At 34.8% G+C, this 18,764-nt stretch overlaps 1 pseudogene; it reads right to left on the bottom strand.

Annotated features, from left to right (window-relative positions):
* Positions 1 to 18,107, bottom strand: part of LOC117722645 (vomeronasal type-2 receptor 116-like) — a 32,984-nt pseudogene extending 14,877 nt beyond the window's left edge.
* Between the last annotated feature and the right edge of the window lie 657 nt (positions 18,108 to 18,764).

The following is an 18,764-nucleotide window of genomic DNA, read 5'->3' as shown; positions in this document are numbered from 1 at the left end:
ACACATAAATATACATGCAAAAACATAATGTTTAGCATTGTGAATACACATGGAAGTATGTGTTAAATCTTGGTAATGAAAAATGTACAAATAGAATACTTGAATGTGGGAAATGATTTGTAAATGCAGCACTAAAGGCATCTTTTAACTCTGGAGAAGGATAAGCCTAAGCAAAATTGAGAGTCCACCCACCTGTCCCAGTCCTGTACTCCACTCTATACTTTCCTCAGATAATGACAATTGTTGACCAGGTGGCAAATATGGAGAAAACATTCCTACTTTTACTTTATGTCCAAGACCTTGTGGAAAATTCCAGAAGTTCAGAATGTCATATTCTACATACAATTTTTTTGAAGGATTCAGTGTTACTAGGTCTCCACTTGGATTCATGAATTGAATGGTCTTCAGTAGGTGGTTTAACTAAGTGAGATGCATGATTTGTGATAGGCATGGTCATTGTTAAGACAAAAAGTAAAATTATGCCATTTTGTTTATTTTATTAATATCTAGATCAAAATAAAGCATCATTACATGTATAAAACAAAAAGAATACTAACAATAAAGTAACATCATAATCAGCCTAATAATATGTGAACAGACTTTTCAGATAAATCCAAAGTTGTTAATCAATCTACTAGTTTTTAGCACCAATTAGCAAAATTTATGATGTTTAGTTTTAATTGTGACCCTGAAATTTCTACAATCATCTAGGCACAAGGACTCAGTTGAAAACCTGTAAAGCATAATTAGGGCTCTGAGCACATCTATGAGAAACTTTCTAACTTGGTTTAATTAAGGCATAAAATCCACTCTGATTTCAATCAGGTTCATTTCCTGAGCAGAGCCATGACCAAATATATTGGAGTGAGTCAGCTGAGCAATAACATATTCATTGCTCCCTGCTCTTGGTGGATGTTAATATGGTGAGCTGCTTCAAATCTCTGCCAATTTGATTTCTTCCAAGTGAGGACTTATAAACCTGTATCATGAGTAAAATAATCCCTTTCTCATTGGAAGGGGAATTTGTGCACACATTTTATTACACCAAATGTAAATAAAACAAAAATAGTATATATATATATATATATATATATATATATATATATATATATTAGACATAGTTATCTTTTATGTTTTAGAATTGTTTTATTTGATGGCACAATGCAATATTTATGGCCTTGAATTGTCATTTCATGCCATGTTCATATTTAAGAACTTCCTGCAAAGAGATTACAGATTCCAGTTGAGGTCCTTAGTATAGTAGGAAACAGTTGGCCTTTTTCACTTAAACATTTTTCCTGTGCTTTTAATATTTTCTTCTCTGATGTTGGCATCTTAATTATGATTTTTACACAGGTCAACATTTTTCTTTAAGCATAAAACAATCTACAAAGCATCTTTTTTGAAAAGAATTCCAAGGTACTTGTTGAGAGCATTTTTGATGACATTTTTAAAAGTTAACTTGGTGACATAGATTCAGAATACATAGGAAAAGACATTACCTTCCAGGAAGCAAATTTCATTCTTCTGCGATTTTTCATTCCATGTATGTCTACTTGGTGTATAAGCATCTTGTGAAGTGTGTGGGCTACAGCATACACAGCATTATATATATGGTAACTGCCATCAGTCATTGCCATGTCAAAGTGATACCAAGGTAAAAATTCTAAGGAACCTCTAGAAGAACAATGTTTTAAAGATTTACACGTAACATTAGATATTGCACAATTAAAGTAAATCTCCCACAACCTTGCAAGAAAGATGTCATCTGGGTATTTGGAAGGGCTCACTGCCTTTACAAACTCTTTAAAAGTAGAAATCTCGCCATGGTGTTGTGAAAATATGAGAGTTCCATGGAATGAGTCAAGAATGAAATGTCTCATAGCACTGATGACTTCCCATTTTGAAGTAGTGACCCAGATTCTCCATGGAAATATATGTTCCCATCTTCTAAAGAGCACACCTAAAGAAGAGTCAGTGTTACCATAAATGATAACAACTTTTACTGAGTTCCTTGCAATTGGGCTGTTATAGACATTAGATTCTATAAGACTGAACCAAGTGCCATAAGGAATCATTTCCATAAAGGCTACACAAACTTTATTTGTTTCCATCTCTGGTATCAATTCTGAGACAAAGTGAATACCTTTCTCGTCATCTGAGATGACCAACCCAACCCAATTCCACCTGAAATGGGTAATTAATGAGACCATGCCTAAGGCCAGAGAAGAGTCCTTGGAGGCCATCTGATACAGAGATGGAAACTTCCCAGGATCATTCATACTTGGTTCAAAATGTCCAAAAGTGAGCTGAAAAAGAGAACAAGGATTTACATGAAAGAGGAGTTTCAGAAATTATAGAATCAATGAGTGTAAAACAGTAACATAAATTCATAGAAAGTCTAATTTGTATTCAGAGTAAACTGTAATATTGAAGACCAGTTTAGAAAATTATTTGAAATAATCACCCATATCATAAATACTTGTGAAGTTATCATGCAATTCTTATATTTGTCAAGCCAAAAAATGTAGAAAAACCAACAATTTCAGAGCATATAGCTCATGAACTTTACAATATTGTTTAGTTGATTGGTTGTTTGTAGGAATGTGCATACAAGTGTGTGAAGGGAAGAAGTGTGTATTGGGTGTCCTTTGCTTTATTCCACTTACTCATTCTTGAGGCAGAATCTCTCTCTATCCCTGGGTTTCATACTCCTTTCTGTATGTTATGCTATCATGGGGACATAAGTGGTGTTGGCATCTAAATTTCTATCTTCTTGATTTCACAGAATAAATTCTTGACTCCTGAACCATAATCAAGCCCAAAATATTATATTTTGAATCATACAGAATCAACGTTTTCCCCACTTATGTTTATCCTTGATATTCAAATGTTGTCATCAATGGAGGATGCTTTAATTATTTCTATCTTTATAATCTCACCTGTGGAAGTTTATATAGTCCCAGCAATGTCCCAATTATGGAGTAAATTTCCCATGTTGTTCCTGTGATTACAGCCACAGATTTTTCATCACTTTTGCAGTTGTAGTTTGGCAAGTTTTTGACATGTCCTGTGAGCCAAATAAGGAAATTTTCCATTGTATCCTTTTTACTTGGCCAAACAGTGTAAATACTGTATCCCAGAGACATGTTAGGTAAAATGAGGGCATTTGTATTGATCTCCTCGATGGCAAATTTCAAAGCTATCACAAATTGATAGTTGTTGGAACTGATCCTGTGTAGCAGACATGAAACATACTATAGGAAAATATTCCATCACCATTAATTTCAAACTGAATATAATAACTGTCATTTACTGAGCAACAGCTCCCACTCACAGCTTCCATGTTAGAACTGTACTTGTTATTTGATACAGTTACAACAGAAGATTTTTGTAGACATCAGTATGTCTGTTTGTGGTTATTTTTAACTGCTGATACCTAATCTAAGGTCTTTTTCAAAATTTGATCACTTCCTTTATCAATTTACTTTATGCCAACAGAGGAAGAAAACTATCTTTTAATGATGAAGCAGGCAGTCAGTGAAAATGATCTCATGCTTTTAACTTTGAATGGACTACCCTTCACAAAAATAAAAAAATATTTTGTATGGTGCTTGGAAGAGTGATTAATATCATGTGGATTGCAGACCAAACCAAGAATTTCTTAGTGGCCATGATCAAAGACATAGGGTAATTGAGCTATATGTGCTTGTCCAACTGGCACTTTGCATGGCTTGTCTAAGGTTGAAGTCAGATAATGCTGTAAAACTTGCAGTTCCTTGTGTCACCATAGTTCCTAGTTTGTGGCTATTAGTCATGAGGCACCTGGTTCTGACAACATTTTCTGTGTTCCCTTGCCAATGTTATCAAACTTAGCTCTTTTCTGACACTAGATATTATGCCCATGTGACTATAATATAGGATTCTGTATTTCTTTATAAATTTTCTGGCCATAAATTATGACTTTTTATTTAACTTTTATCAATTCATATTTGAGATTTTGCATTATGTATTTAATTACATTATAAGTATAATCATTATTTCATATACATATATATGTATTTGTCATATCAACATATGTTTATATGTTTTGGGGTTTCAGATTGCACTAAAGCTTTCATATATACATAGTTATACATGTGCATATCTATGTATTTGTGTGTGTCATGTGTGTATATATATGTAGAATATAAATATGTATGTGGTGTATGTTGTATATATTGTGTGCATGTATGCATTTTGTTTGTATAAATGTGCCTATGTTTGTGTGTGTTATAACAAAATATATGAAAACTCATAGGCCAGAGAACTCTAAAAGGTATATTATTTTATCGGTATCATGGAGACAAGAATTTCCCCATGAACTTGAAACTCAGATGACTATCTAGGAATTACTTGGTCACTTGTCTTTGCCAACAAATATTGGTATTACAAGCCCATGTAGCCATATCCTGTTTTAATGTGACTGTTGTAAGTTATAACCAAGTTCTTCATCATGTTTGTACTAGAATGCTGGTCCCTACAGAGGTATCTCCTCTGCCTCAGGACAAGGTAATATTTTTTTTTAGATTCTTGGTTAGGAAGTTTTATTTAAATATCTTTTAATTAATTAATTAATTAATTAATTATATTTGATATTTTCTTTATTTACATTTCAAATGTTATCCATATTCCCAAATTCCTCTCTGGAAATTTGCTATACCATTCCCCCAATGTTGATTAAATGAGGATACTACCCCATCCTCCCACCTATTATCACACCCCAACCTGACCTTCCCCTACAATGGGGCATTGAGCCTTCACAGAACCAAGGGCCTCTACTCCCATTGATGCCTAGCATAGACATCCTATGCTACATATGTGACATGTGTCCTTCCATGTGTACTTTTTGGTTAGTGGTTTAGATGCTGGCAACTCTGGGTAGTCTGGTTGGTTGATATTGTAGTCCTTTCTATGGGGTTGCAAACCCCTTCTGCTCCTCCAGTCCTTTCTCTAACTGCTCCATTGGGGACATCTTGCTTATTCCAATTGTTGACTGTGAACATACACCTCTGAATTTGTCAGGCTTTGGCAGTGTCTCCCCAGAGATCTATATCAGGATCCTGTCAGCAAGCACTTCTCGGCATCCACAATAGTGTTTGGGTTGGTGTCTGTATACAGGATGGATCCCTAGGTGGTGCAGTCCCTGAACAGCCTTTCTTTCAGTCTCTGCTCCAAAGGTTGTCACCTAATTTCCTCCTATGAGTATTTTCTTCTTCCTTTTAAGAAGACCTAAAGCATCCACACTTTGGTCTTCCTTCTTCTTGAGCTTCATGTGGTCTGTGAATTGAAGATTGGGTATTTTGAGCTTTTGGGCTAATATATACATACGATGTACATACCATGTATGTTCTTTTGTGACTGGGTTATCACTCAGAATGATACATTATAGTTCCATCTATTAGCCTAAGAATTTCATGAAGTCGTTGTTTATAATAGATGAGTAGTACTTCATTGTTTAAATGCACCACATTTTCTGTATTCATTCGTCTGTTGAAGGACATCTGAATTCTTTCACACTTCTGGGTGTTATGAAAAATGCTCCTATAAACATAGTGTAGCATATGTCCCTGTTATATGTTGGAGAATGTTTTGGTTATATGTAAGAAGTGGTAGAGCTGTATCCTCAGGTTTCTGGTGAACTGCCAGACTGATTTTCAAAGTGGTTGTACCAGCTTGCATTACCACCAACAGTGGAGGAGTGTTACCTTCTCTTCACATCATCGCCAGCATCTGCTGTCATTTAAATTTTTAATCTTTGCCATTCTGACTGGTGTGAGGTAGAATTTCTGGGTTGTTTTGATTTGTTTTTCTCTGATGACTAAGGTTGTTGAACATTTCCTTAGGTGCTTCTTGTCCGATATTCCTAGGTTAAGAATACTTTGTTTAGCACTATACCTCATTTCCAATAGGGTTATTTGATTATCTGGAGTCTAACTTCTTGTGTTCTTTGTGTATATTGTATAATAGCCCTCTATCAGATGTAGGATTGGTAAAGATCTTTTCCCAATCTCTTGGCTGAAAATTGTATTACAGACAGTGTTCTTTGCCTTACAGAAGCTTTGCAGTTTTATGAGGTCCCATTTGTTGATTCTTAATCTTAGAGTATAAGCCATTGGTGTTCTGTGCAGGAACTTTTCCCCTTCGCTCAGATATTCAAGGCTCTTCATACTTTCTCTGCTATTAATTTCAGTGTATCTGGTTTTATGTGGAGGTTCATGATCCACTTGGACTTGAGCTTTTTACAAGGGGATAAGAATGGCCCAATTTGCATACTTCCACATTCTGACCACAGTAGAACAAGAACCATTTGTTTAAAAAGCTGTCTTTTCCCCCACTGGATTGTTTTAGTTCTTTTGTCAAAGATCAAGTGACCATAGGTATGTGTGTTTATTTCTGGGTCTTCAATTTTATTCTATGGATCTCCCTGCCTGTCTGTGTACCAATACCTCACAGGTTTTGTCACTATTGCTTTGTAATATAGCTTAAGTGCAGGGATGGTGATTCCCCCAGTAGTTCTTTTATTGTTGAGAATAGTTTTCAGTATCCTAGGTTTTTTTGTTATTCCAAATGAATTTGAGATTTGCTCTTTCTCACTTTATGAAGTTTTGAGCTGGAATTTTGATGGTGAATGCATTGTATCTGTAGATTGCTTTTGGCATGATGACCATTTTTACAATATTAATCCTGTCAATCCATGAGTATGGGGATTCTTTCCATCTTCTGAGGTCTTCTTCAATTTCTTTCTTCAGAGACTTTAAATTCTTATTCTACAGATTTTTTACTTTCTTGGTTAAAGTCATATCATGGTATTTTATATTATTTTGTCGAATGTGAAGAGTGTCATTTTTCTAATTTCTTTCTCAGCCTTCTTGTTCTTTGAGTAGAGGAAGACTACTGATTTTAGTTAATTTTATATCCAGCCATTATGCTGTAGTTGTTTGTCAGTTTAAGCCATTTTCTGTTGGAATTTTTGGAATCACTTATGTATACTATCATATCATCTGAAAATTGTGATGTTTTGACTTTTTTCTTTTCAAATTTGTATCACATTGACCTTCTTTTATTGTCTAATTGCTCTGGCTAGGAATTTGAATACTATATAGGAACAGAGTGGTCAGCCTTGTGTACTCCCTGATTTTAGTGGAATTGCTTCACGTTTCTCTCCATTTAGTTTTGTGTTGCCTACTGCTTTCCTGTATATTGATTTTACTGTGTTTAGGCATCAATCTTGAATTCCTGATCTTTCCAAGACATTCACTATGAGGGCATGTTGAATATTTCAAATGGTTTTTCAGCATCTATTGTGATGGTCATGTGGTTTTTTTCTTTGAGTTTGTTTATATACTGAATTACATTTATGAATTTAAATATATTGAACTGTCCCTGAATCCTTCTATTGAAGCCTACTTGATCATGATGGATGATTTTTTTGATGTGTTCTTGGATTCAATTTCCAAACTTTATTTTTTTTTTGAGACAGGGTTTCTCTGTATAGCCCTGGCTGTCCTGGAACTCACTCTGTAGACCAGGCTGGCCTCGAACTCAGAAATCCGCCTGCCTCTGCCTTCCAAGTGCTAGGATTAAAGGCATGCACCACCACTGCCCGGCTAATTGTCAAACATTTTATTGAGTATTTTTGCATCAATATTCAGAAAGGGAATTGTTCTGAATTTTTCTTTCTTTATTAGGTTTTTCTGTGGTTAAGAAATAAGCATAATTGTGGTTTCATAGAAAGAATTGCGTATTATTCCTTCCATTTCTATTATGTGGAATAATTTGAAGAGTATTTGTATTAAGTCTTCTTTGGAGGTGTGATAGAATTGTTCTAGGTGAGATTTGTTTGTTTGTTTTGTTCTGGTTTTGGTTAGTAGACTTTTAGTGACTCTGTCCATTTCTTTAGGTTTTATGAGACTGTTTAAATGGTTTATCTGATCCTGATTTAACTTTGGTACCTGGCATGTCTAGAATATTGTCGATTTTATCCTGATTTTCCGATTTTGTTGAGAATAGGGTTTTGTAGTAGGGTCTGATGATTTTTTGAAATTGTTTAATACATTTTAAGAGTGATCTAAGAATAAAGTTTCTGCCCTCTTTGTAGGTTCTAGATCACAAATTCTTTTTATTAAACACAAGGGAAAAACCTGGAAACTTTCTCTCATTATTCTTTTTTCTCCCCCTTTCTGTTTACAGTTTATTTAATGAGATAATATAGAAATGACTAGGTATCTTTAGTTTTTATAATTTGATTTGTAATTATAAATTTTTATCTGTATTCTGAATTCCAGGTATGCCCTTGTCCACATTTGTCTCATTTATGTCCTACATATATTCTCTTATTATTACAGATAACCTAACATCTTACTTGGTGAAGCAATGCCCAGACTTGGTATTCCTTTGTAATTCTATAAACTACAGGTAACTAGGGTATTTATCAAAATTTATTTTGATTTTGAACATAATTGTTTAACTTTTATTATTCTGACCTTACATTGAGTTGCGAATATTTTGTATTATGTGTCTATATTTGTTAATATTATTTATTTGTGTGTTCACATGTTATGCAATTCTTGCTAACATATACTTTATGTAAACCTCTATACTGGCATTTATAGACTAGAGAAAGATGTCTTTGTGACTTAGTGTCCTTTTCTCTCATTCCATATGTTATTTCCTTGACAGTGTATCTCTTACTGACTGGAATTCCTCTGGAAACAAGGAAGCATCAGGGATCCTCCTGTTTCTGTGCTGGAGGTGCAGGTGCATATTTAGCCACACCAATATTTCACATGTGAGCTGGAATTCTGAACACACATCTTCATGCTTGCTGGACAAGTGTTTTTACTTATGATTCCAGGTCCCTAAGTCCTTTTTAGTGTTGCTTCACTTATATTCTGCCATGCACATGAGACCACACTTTTAGTTTCATAAAAAAAAATTTCTTGCACAGTTTATGTTAGTTTAACTTTACTCTCTCTGGAATGACTTATGTAAATTTCTTTTTCCATATGCCATTTAATGTTTCTCATTCTTATTTTTTATGTGTTTTCATTTTGTGGGTTTCTCATTTTAACATGCTAGATCTATGTTTCCTTTTCTACCAAACTTTGGGAATCATTATTTTCTTCTTGTAAAGTTTACATCACTTGGATAGTTTAAATTGTTTCCTTTAATTTTGAATTACAATATAATTACACGCCAGACAGTGGTGGCGCACGCCTTTAATCCCAGCACTTGGGAGGCAGAGGCAGGCAGATTTCTGAGTTTGAGGCCAGCGTGGTCTACAAAGTGAGTTCCAGGACAGCCAGGGTTACACACAGAGAAACCCTGTCTCGAAAAACAAAAAACAAAAAAACAAAAAACAAACAAACAACAACAACAACAACAAAAAACCCAATATAATTACATTTGCTCCTTTCCTTTCTTTCCTCAAGTTCTCCTGTATATACCACCTCGCTTTTTACAATACATGGAATGACTTTAAACACACACACACAGTATAAACAATCTGTATGTTACACACACACACACACACACACACACATATATATATGAAATCAGTCTACATAATGTTTCTTCTCTGTGTGTTTTCAGGATAAGTACTAAATAATAACATACTCACATAGATAGGAAAAAGTCCAAGGTACTTCAGCATTATATGAAGAAACAGAGGTAAATGAGGAGTAAAGTGCAAGTAGAATAGTCACCCCTTGAAAAGAGCACACACCAGTTGGTTCTCTAACAACAAATTCTCAGCTCTGACAATGTTAATATGTAAAATCCTAAAGGGCTTTGAGGAATTTTCCAAACTGACATGCCTGATGCAATTGCATATCCCTAAGAACATAATAAACTTGGTCATTGTATACTCTGAATATTGTCCATTGATGTCACAGATGAAGGCTTAGGGTTTTAGTTCTATCATTCTACATTCGTGTCTTTTGCTTTACTGTAGTAAACAATGCTCTATTTCCCTATGTGTTTATCTTTGATTATAGTTTTCTCTGGAATGATATACTCAACAGGAAACATAAAAACTACATTTATTATCATTTCCTTTATAGGAGTTGGCCATTGGATTCTGAATCCCATTCCAGTGTGATGATGCCATCTGGAGTATTTTCACTTCTCTCTTTCTTTTTTTTTCCCATGAGACTCACTGACAGTCATATGGGGAGACCGGGACAGGATTCGAACTTGGAAAGTCAGACACATCCGTATTCTGGTGGCAGGCGCCAAAGCCGTGCACCACCACACGCTTGCTTCTGTCTTTCTAAGTTAATATGAGAGTCACCATATGCAAATGTACTGGATTTTAGTAAACAAGAAATATTTCACTAATTGTTGAAATTGTATTAATTTTTTTACTCTGATTAATACCCTGGTTTTTATTTGTATTTTATTTCATTATATCTTGGAGACATTTACTTTATTAAATTTTATAAACTAATTTAAAATTATAACATGCAATTTTTTTAAGATTATATGAGAAGTTAATGCTAACAAAAGAAGTGTATAGTTTTATCTCATTGTGAGAATATTTTTCAATGCTCCTATAAATAACCTTTGAGACTAAAGATGATTATGTTGTACTATGTGCATTATCAATTGTTAAAATAAAATATATTATTCTGTACAGCGAAGCATACCAAAATCTTTTGAGAAAAGTTATCTTCCCTTCAATTTTCATTCATTATTTTGCTTACTGTCTTTTCATTTGATAAACATTTGATTATTAAATTAAGTCTATACTCTTCCATTTAGGGGAAAGAACTCTTAAGGGAATCTAAAATGTATAACAAGTGTCTCACATCTGTAAATTCATAGAAAAAAAAAGGTTGGTACCCGTGATAGCACAAAATAGTTTCTAAAGAATTAAAATTCATAGAGTGGGCTTACTTATGATTATGCCCTTTTCAGACATGCACTTGACTGTGTAATACATAGCCAACTTTAGGTCCATTGTTTCAGAGAAATTATGGGATCAGTGAAATTAATATAAGTATTGTAAACTTTTATCACAAATATTCATTCCGTTTAATAGTGTAGTTCACAGTGTACTTAAACTAGAAACTACCTTATATGTGGAAGAAAATTTGAAATCTTATTTAGTAAAAAGTTTATACGGTGTCTGCAAAGATAGGACAGCTGTTATAACCATTGCCTATGAATGCAGAGGACATGACATAGTTCTCAGCACCCTTTGGTGGCCTATGAATGTACTTCTACTTTAAGGAATCATAGTGTTTTCTTCTCAACATTGTGTGCAAATTATACCAGGATGAAATAGTTGTGGAAAAAATTGGGAGTCAATGCAGTGTAGTATAATTAGTACATCCTCAAAGTAAATGGTTGGATAATACATAGTACAGAATGACATTTCAGGAAATAAAATGATTATATATATATATATTGTTATCTACTTTTGAAAGTTAAATTGATATATGGATGAGTACTGGAAGTAAAACAGCAGAAGACCTGTTAGAAGGAAGAGTATAAATAGTTGAAAAAGTTATTTTAGTTAATTTTCTGTTGTCATGAACACACTGACCGAAAGTGGTTTGGGTTGAAAAGGGTTTATATCATATTTCACTGTGTTCAGGTCACAACCATCTTCTCAGGAAAGCCAATGCAGGTACTAAAATGGAGGCCATTGGAAATTCTGCTTACTACCTTGCTTTGCTCCCCATGTTCTCTTAAGTATGTTTTATATGTTACACAGAACCACAGCTCAAGTGTGGCACCTATTGTACCTATAGAGCATCCTATTGCACCCCTCCCCCAATGTCAATCATCATTTCAAAAGGTTCAAGATGGACTTCCTCACAAGCTAATCTAGAAGTGATGTTTTCTCAAAGGAAGTTATTCTTTCAAATGAATTTAGCTTATATTAAGTCAAAACAAACAAACAATGTTTGTGGTCAATGAAATGACTTACTTGAATATAAATATCTTTCTGAATATGGATTATGAGTATACATGACAACATAAAAAATTAATATAGTATCATTGTTGAGTGACCAAATATGTGCTCCAAGAATTAGACACAATTGACAATTATGAAATATTAATGCAAATGCTCAGATAAGCATGTATCAGGTCAAAAATACCTTTTCTTGTTTTATTTGGTAAGAATTAGCTCATGTATGTTATAAGAATTTCTCAGTGCTGCTTTATTTTTACCTGTGTCCCTATCATATCCTCCATACATCAAGACTTCTACTTTAAAAAATAATTAAATTTAGTGATTCCACTATTTATGTATATATAGGCACTAGTTTATGTATTGTTTTTCAGCATCTTTGAGGATCAAAGCAGGGGAACTGGCATTGTGTAGCTGGGCATTAGAAAGAGAGTTGGCATATAGAACTCACAAAAACTTAAACTCAAAAAATAGGTATGGGTAAACAGAAATATGTCATTCTCTACTGAGCATTATGGAGAACTCACATTATGAGAGAGATCTTCTCTGCTCTGCCATATACATTCTGATTGAATAAGTCATCAGGTATTGAGATATGTTCAAATTCATTGTTTTGGTTTTCTTTTTATCATTAATTAACTTATTTATTTACAATCCAAATGTTGCCCCTTCAGTTCTCTCTTTCAGGATTTACGCCCCATTCCCCCCACCTTCACCTTTGAAAATGTGTCCACAAACATCCAGTCTCCCTACAGCATCAAGTTTCTACTAGATTAGACACTTTGTCTCTGACTGAGGTCAGAAAAAAAGTCCTCTGCTACATATGTGCAAGGTGGTGGCGATAGTATTTTTGGTGGTAGTGGTGGTCTGTCCAGCCCATATGTGCTTTTTGTTTGCAGCTTAGTCTCTAGGAGCTCCAAGAGGTCCAGATTATTTGACATTTTTTATCATTCTATAGCATTTTCACTCTCTTCAGTTACTTCAGTGTATCCCAACTCTTCCATAGATGTTGCCAACTTCTGTCAGATGCTTGGTGGCGATTATCTGCATCTGACTCAGTAAGGTGGTAGTAGAGCTTCTTAGAGGACACCCATGCTAGACTCCTGTCTGCAAGCATACCATAGCATCAGTAATTATGTCTGGGTTTGGTGCCTCTTAATGGGATAAATCCCATGTTGGGTTGGGCTGGTCACTGGACAATAATTCATTCAATCCCTGCTTCATTTTTTTGCAGTTCTTTTGGGTCAAAAGTTTTGGGTAGAAAATTTGAATGGTAGGCTATTGTGCTCATCCCTCCATTTGAGACCATGTCTAACTACTTGAGGTGGTCTTTTCAAATTTTATATCTCAACTGTTGTGATTTTCTGCTAAGGTAACCAATAATGTGTCCTGGGAGCCTCCCCCTTTCCATGTGTCACAATCACCTGGCAGATGCATATTTCCAATCATGTTTCTGGCTCTCTAGGCTTCTCTTTTGTCTTGTATCTGATCCAGCCTATTGGTTTCCTCTGCCCCTCCCATCTTGAACCCTGATCTCTCCTTCTGCCACCCATGATTATTTTTTTCTCTTCTAAGAGGAATTGAAGCATCCTCACATGGATCTTTATTGTTTTTTAACTTCTTAGGATCTTCTAATTTTAAGAAATTTTCCCATGATCCAACACATTCAAAGCTGTTTCCCAATTTCACTTCTATTAGAGTCAGTGAATCTTGTTTTATGGTGAGATCCTTGTTCATCTTACACTAGAGTTTTACTCAGGGTAATAAACATGGATCAATTTGCAATTTTCTACATGCAGACAACCAGTCAGAAGAGCATTATTTGTTGATGATGCTTTCTTTTGTTCACTGTACAGTTTTAGCTTCTTTGTCAATGATCAAATGTCTGTAGGTGTGTTAGTTTATTTCTGGGTTTTGATTCTATTCTGTTGATAGGCCTGTCTGTCTCTGTACTAATACCATGCAGTTCTTATCAGTTTTTTCTGTAGCACAGCTTGAGGTCATGTGTTTTTATTCCTCCAGAAGATGTTTTTATTGTCAATGTTTGTTTTTGATTTTATGTTTCTTTTCTTTTCTCTCTTTCTTTGTTTACTTCTTTCTTTCCTTTGGTTTTTCATGTGGAGTTGAGAGTTTTTTTCTATATATGTGAAGAACTTTGTGGGCATTTTTCTGGGAATGGCATTGAATCTGCAGATTGCTTTTGGTAATTTGTCCATTTTATCTATATTAATCCTACTGATCCTTGAGCATGGGATATCTTTACGTAATCTGAGGTTTTCTTTACTTTATTTCTGCAAGAACTTGAAGTTCTTGTCATCCTAACAAATCAATGTTCGTTAATTGCATAAAATAATTTTATAAATAAAGCTATTTGTACACTAAAAACATGCAGATATTATATTGAAATCAAAATTAGAATAATAGTCAAATGTAGTTATTCTGGAATCTAGAAGGGAAAAAGAGGATCAAAATCTTCAAGAAAAAAATTGTTCTACATGAGGGAAGAGTCCTTAGGACATAAGTTTATTAATGTGAATGACAAAGATACTATGTTCCTAGGATTCTACCTTCCATGATTAAAAAAATCACTGCACAAAAAGTAAATCTGAATCAGGTAAAGTTGTCATGCTGTACATGTGAGCTCTCAAATTGAGTGTAAGAGCAACACTGGCCAATAATATGCATTAGTACTTGAATATATGTATCTAAGATAAAATAGTACACATTTCCTATGCTGGTACTCTCATATAAACATGGGACAGGACATAGAAAAATTCCAGAAAACCCTGCCATCCTGGTAAGCTCAGCAATGAACAACAAAAGGGCTTTGTATCAAAGTAGATGTGATATAAAGAACAAAATTTGAAATTCTCTCATGAACTTCACACACTCACATACACACACACACCTCAAAGTCTCCATACAACTATACTCACAAACTATACTCACATACAACTATACTCCATACAACTATACTCACAAATTTGCCAAAACACAAATACAAACACACGTATATACACTCATTCTCAAACAGGATCAAATGTACTGTTAAAAACACAGTGATACATATTTGCACACATACTCATACACATAAATAGTCATTCACAGATGCATTCACATACAATCACATATACACTCATATTTTCAAGCATGCAAACATTAGCTGGCTTCTGCAACCTGGAATTTTTACAGTACATCAAATGTGGATACAGGACAACATTATTAATAAGCTATGTTGGTCTATAGTGCAGAGAATAAGATACTATGTCTCAAAGAACAGAAAGTTCAGAGGAATAAATATAGCATAAATATAACAGAACAAACTTTGTGTGGCATTGTAACTAGGATTACCTACATAGAGAACAGGTAGAGATCAAATTGGACTTAATATGTGCTCAACAAGTAGAAATTTGTGACTGAAATGGAAATTGACTAAACTTCCCAGGCCTAGTGAAGCCATGTTTTTTTTAGAGAATAATGTACAAACATGACTTTAATAAACCAGAAAATTCATTAACTATATATAGTCTTTCTATTTAAACACAGTACACTAGAATATATGCAAAACAAACACTAATCCTATAATCACTTGACAATCCTTCAAAACCAATATGTAACATGTCATTGAAAAAATAAATGATAAAAAGACAGAATAGCAAGACATGCAAAAATATATATTTTAATATATACATATATAATCTGTTGAAGCATTAAAAATATTGTAGGCATATGTTGGGGGCCGACTTTTAGCAGAAAGCAGCTATCAGCTTTGCAGCCATCTTGAGCCATACACCCTGACATGAGACTTGGATTACAATAACCTACAACAGCTGAGCACACTCTGATAATCTTGGTTTAGATACCTTGGGTGTGTGAGATTAAAGGTGTGTGAGATTAAAGGTGTGTGACTTAAAGGTATGACTTAGAGATCAGATTTAGAGACAATACCTAAGGGCATGATTAAAGGCATGACCTAAATTCATGGCTTAGAATTGAGACATATGAAAGGATAGGGACAGACATAGAAAGTAACAGATTACTTGACATTAGGTAGAAGACATTTAGCTCTAGAAAGAACAATTTGGAGTAACAGAGATTCAGACACTAGGAATAGGAGTAGACATTAGGGAGACACTTAGAGGAAGAGAGACTGAAGAATAAACGGGATTGAAACACACTCTTTCTGGTCTCCATTCCTAGTGACTGCCCTCACTCTCTTGCTGAACCCCGACCCATGGACCTGAGCGGCAGCTTGGGCAGGGATACAGTGGCTGCCAAACGCGGGGCAACCTGGGCCTCAACATTTTGCTCCAGCCGTGACATTTTTTGGCACCCAAACGTGGGACTAGTACGGACCCAACATTTTTTTGGCCCCCAAACGTGGGCCAGCTTAGGCCTCAACATTTTTTGGCGCCCAAAGTGGGGCGGTCCCCCTTTTTAAATTTTTTCAAATTATGATGATGCGACATAATCAGTAATAAGATAAATCCTCACTTCAAATCAGGAAGACAATTATGGATAAAATGTGAAGGCAGAACACCATGCATGGTTAACAGTGTTGTCACTAAGGACATGCCTTTGCATTAGAGAATTCACAACTGATATAATGTGCAATTGTACAGTTTGCCAAATGACTTATTTTTCAAGATAGGAAATTTTATGCAATTTGATATCATGCCGTATTTTATGCAATTTGATATCATAGACCTTATTATCTATGCAATAAATTACTTTGTACTCCCTAAATGTATAAAATTATGATTGGTTCATGGACAAAATAAGACAAAATTCTTATAATTTTACACCTGGGTTTATTACATGTCAGCTTCTGGGTAAGCAGATTTGCTGCATGTCATCAACACTGGAAAGCTACATTATTACCAAATTGAACACACATAAAAATTGAATGTTTTATTGAGAATTTCAGGGAATGCCGATCAAAACTCCCAAAACCAACATAAAAGTCTGAGAGAGTTGGATCTCTCTAAGCATGGGTGAGGAGCAGCAGCAATGAGAGTCAAATAATCAGGGCAACACACTTACACCAGCATGCATATGTGAATAGCAGAGTTAAGGAAGGTAAAAAGAAGACAAACAGGAGAAAGTGAAAAAGAATATTAAAATATCAGCAAACAGGTGTTAAAGGGAAATAAGATAGCTTCTAAACAATAACTTTTGTCTTTTGTTCTAGACACCTGTCTGTCACACTGTGTACAACAGAAAATGGCAGACATCTGCCACCTCAGCTCCGGGCAGTAGATGCAATATCTGCTCTCAGTGGCATTATTCATGCTCATAGAAAGAGAAGCCACCCATTAGTAATGTCTGCAAGTCTCTAATACTTTATTATTTCACTTACTGCAGTTGTGGTATCTTTATAGTCAAAAGTATGTACTATATGTGAGGCAATCACAAACTAGAGGGAATGGAAATATCACAGCAGTCCACTTTTAGTCACTAGATTACCTAATACTATCAAATGGAAGGGGCAGAAACACACCTGGCAGAAAATCATGATCTCCAATGAATCTGAAATAATGAAATACAGTAGGTGGTCTCTCAAGGAATTTAACACACAAAGTAGCACCCAGTCAGTATAGATACTAGGAAATACATAAAAGAAGCATGTGATGGATCTCTTTTGTAGAAGCAACTTTGTGTTGACAACTTTCATTACTGACCTGTACATGTACTTGAACTTATATTTATAAGTAACATCATTTGTGTCCTGCATGGCATCTTTAAGAGGGAAAGATGTGCTAAAAATTGCTAGCTAATATATTTGTGCTCAGTGTTTACCCATAAAAATAGAAGACATCTAAGAAAAGTAATTACAAGTTTGAAAGTGGAGCATTTTCTAGAAGGAAATGCTTGAGAAGGAGTGATAAAATGGATTAAGGATGCAACTTGGAAATTTGAACTAGGATTAAAGTATTAGAGACACTTACCCTTCATGAATGTCTGTGTTATCTGGTCCTTCAGTGCGTTTTGTTTGATAGGTATACAAGGGCAAGAACACATTGATCACCATGTCTCCATCCTGGTATACATTGTCTGTCAAGGATATAAAACACCTTGGCATAACTAAATTGCACTGGAGCATAGCAAGCTTCAGCATCAAGAAGAAAGAAATCAAAGTGGGCATGGTGAGTGTTTCTTGGAGCATAAATGGAACTAACAATGACCCCAGATGAAGGCTACAATGTGTGAATGTGTATGCATATCTGTGGATTTAAAAGTGTTGCAGAATGGAAGTCTCTAAGCTACATATTCATTCCATGTCATCTTGCTCCCATCTCTGGAGAAATCATCAACATTTTCTACCCTCAGGCTTTCCATCTGAGCCTTTCGATCCAAGTGATAAATGCATGGTGGAAAATATGTCTGAAGATCAGCCTCTCAAATTGTTGGAATCATTATGTCATTATCTCAGTCCAAGAATATCAAAGCTACCAGAGTCCACCCAATGGGGAACACTGTCCATATACCATTGTTAGAAACACCATTTGACATGATGAAATTCAAAAGTCTCTGGGGATTCAAAATAAACTCTACAGAGCAAAGACACATACAGGAAGGACTTTTTCTGCATATCAGTGCCATACAATGTACACAATATGGTAGGTCAGCTCATATATTTAGTGTCTCTGTACTCACTTGACTTTCACTTAATACCCATTAATATATGCACTTATTTCCATTGCCTAATGACCCAAAAATGTAGTAGATCTTATTACAAATATTCTGATCATGACCAACTGCTTTTCAATTAAATCAGCAGTCAACACCATACTAAGGAAAA

This window comes from Arvicanthis niloticus, chromosome 17 (assembly GCF_011762505.2).
Source record: "Arvicanthis niloticus isolate mArvNil1 chromosome 17, mArvNil1.pat.X, whole genome shotgun sequence".
Classification (NCBI taxonomy): domain Eukaryota; kingdom Metazoa; phylum Chordata; class Mammalia; order Rodentia; family Muridae; genus Arvicanthis; species Arvicanthis niloticus.
This window is presented reverse-complemented; position numbering and strand designations above follow the sequence as displayed.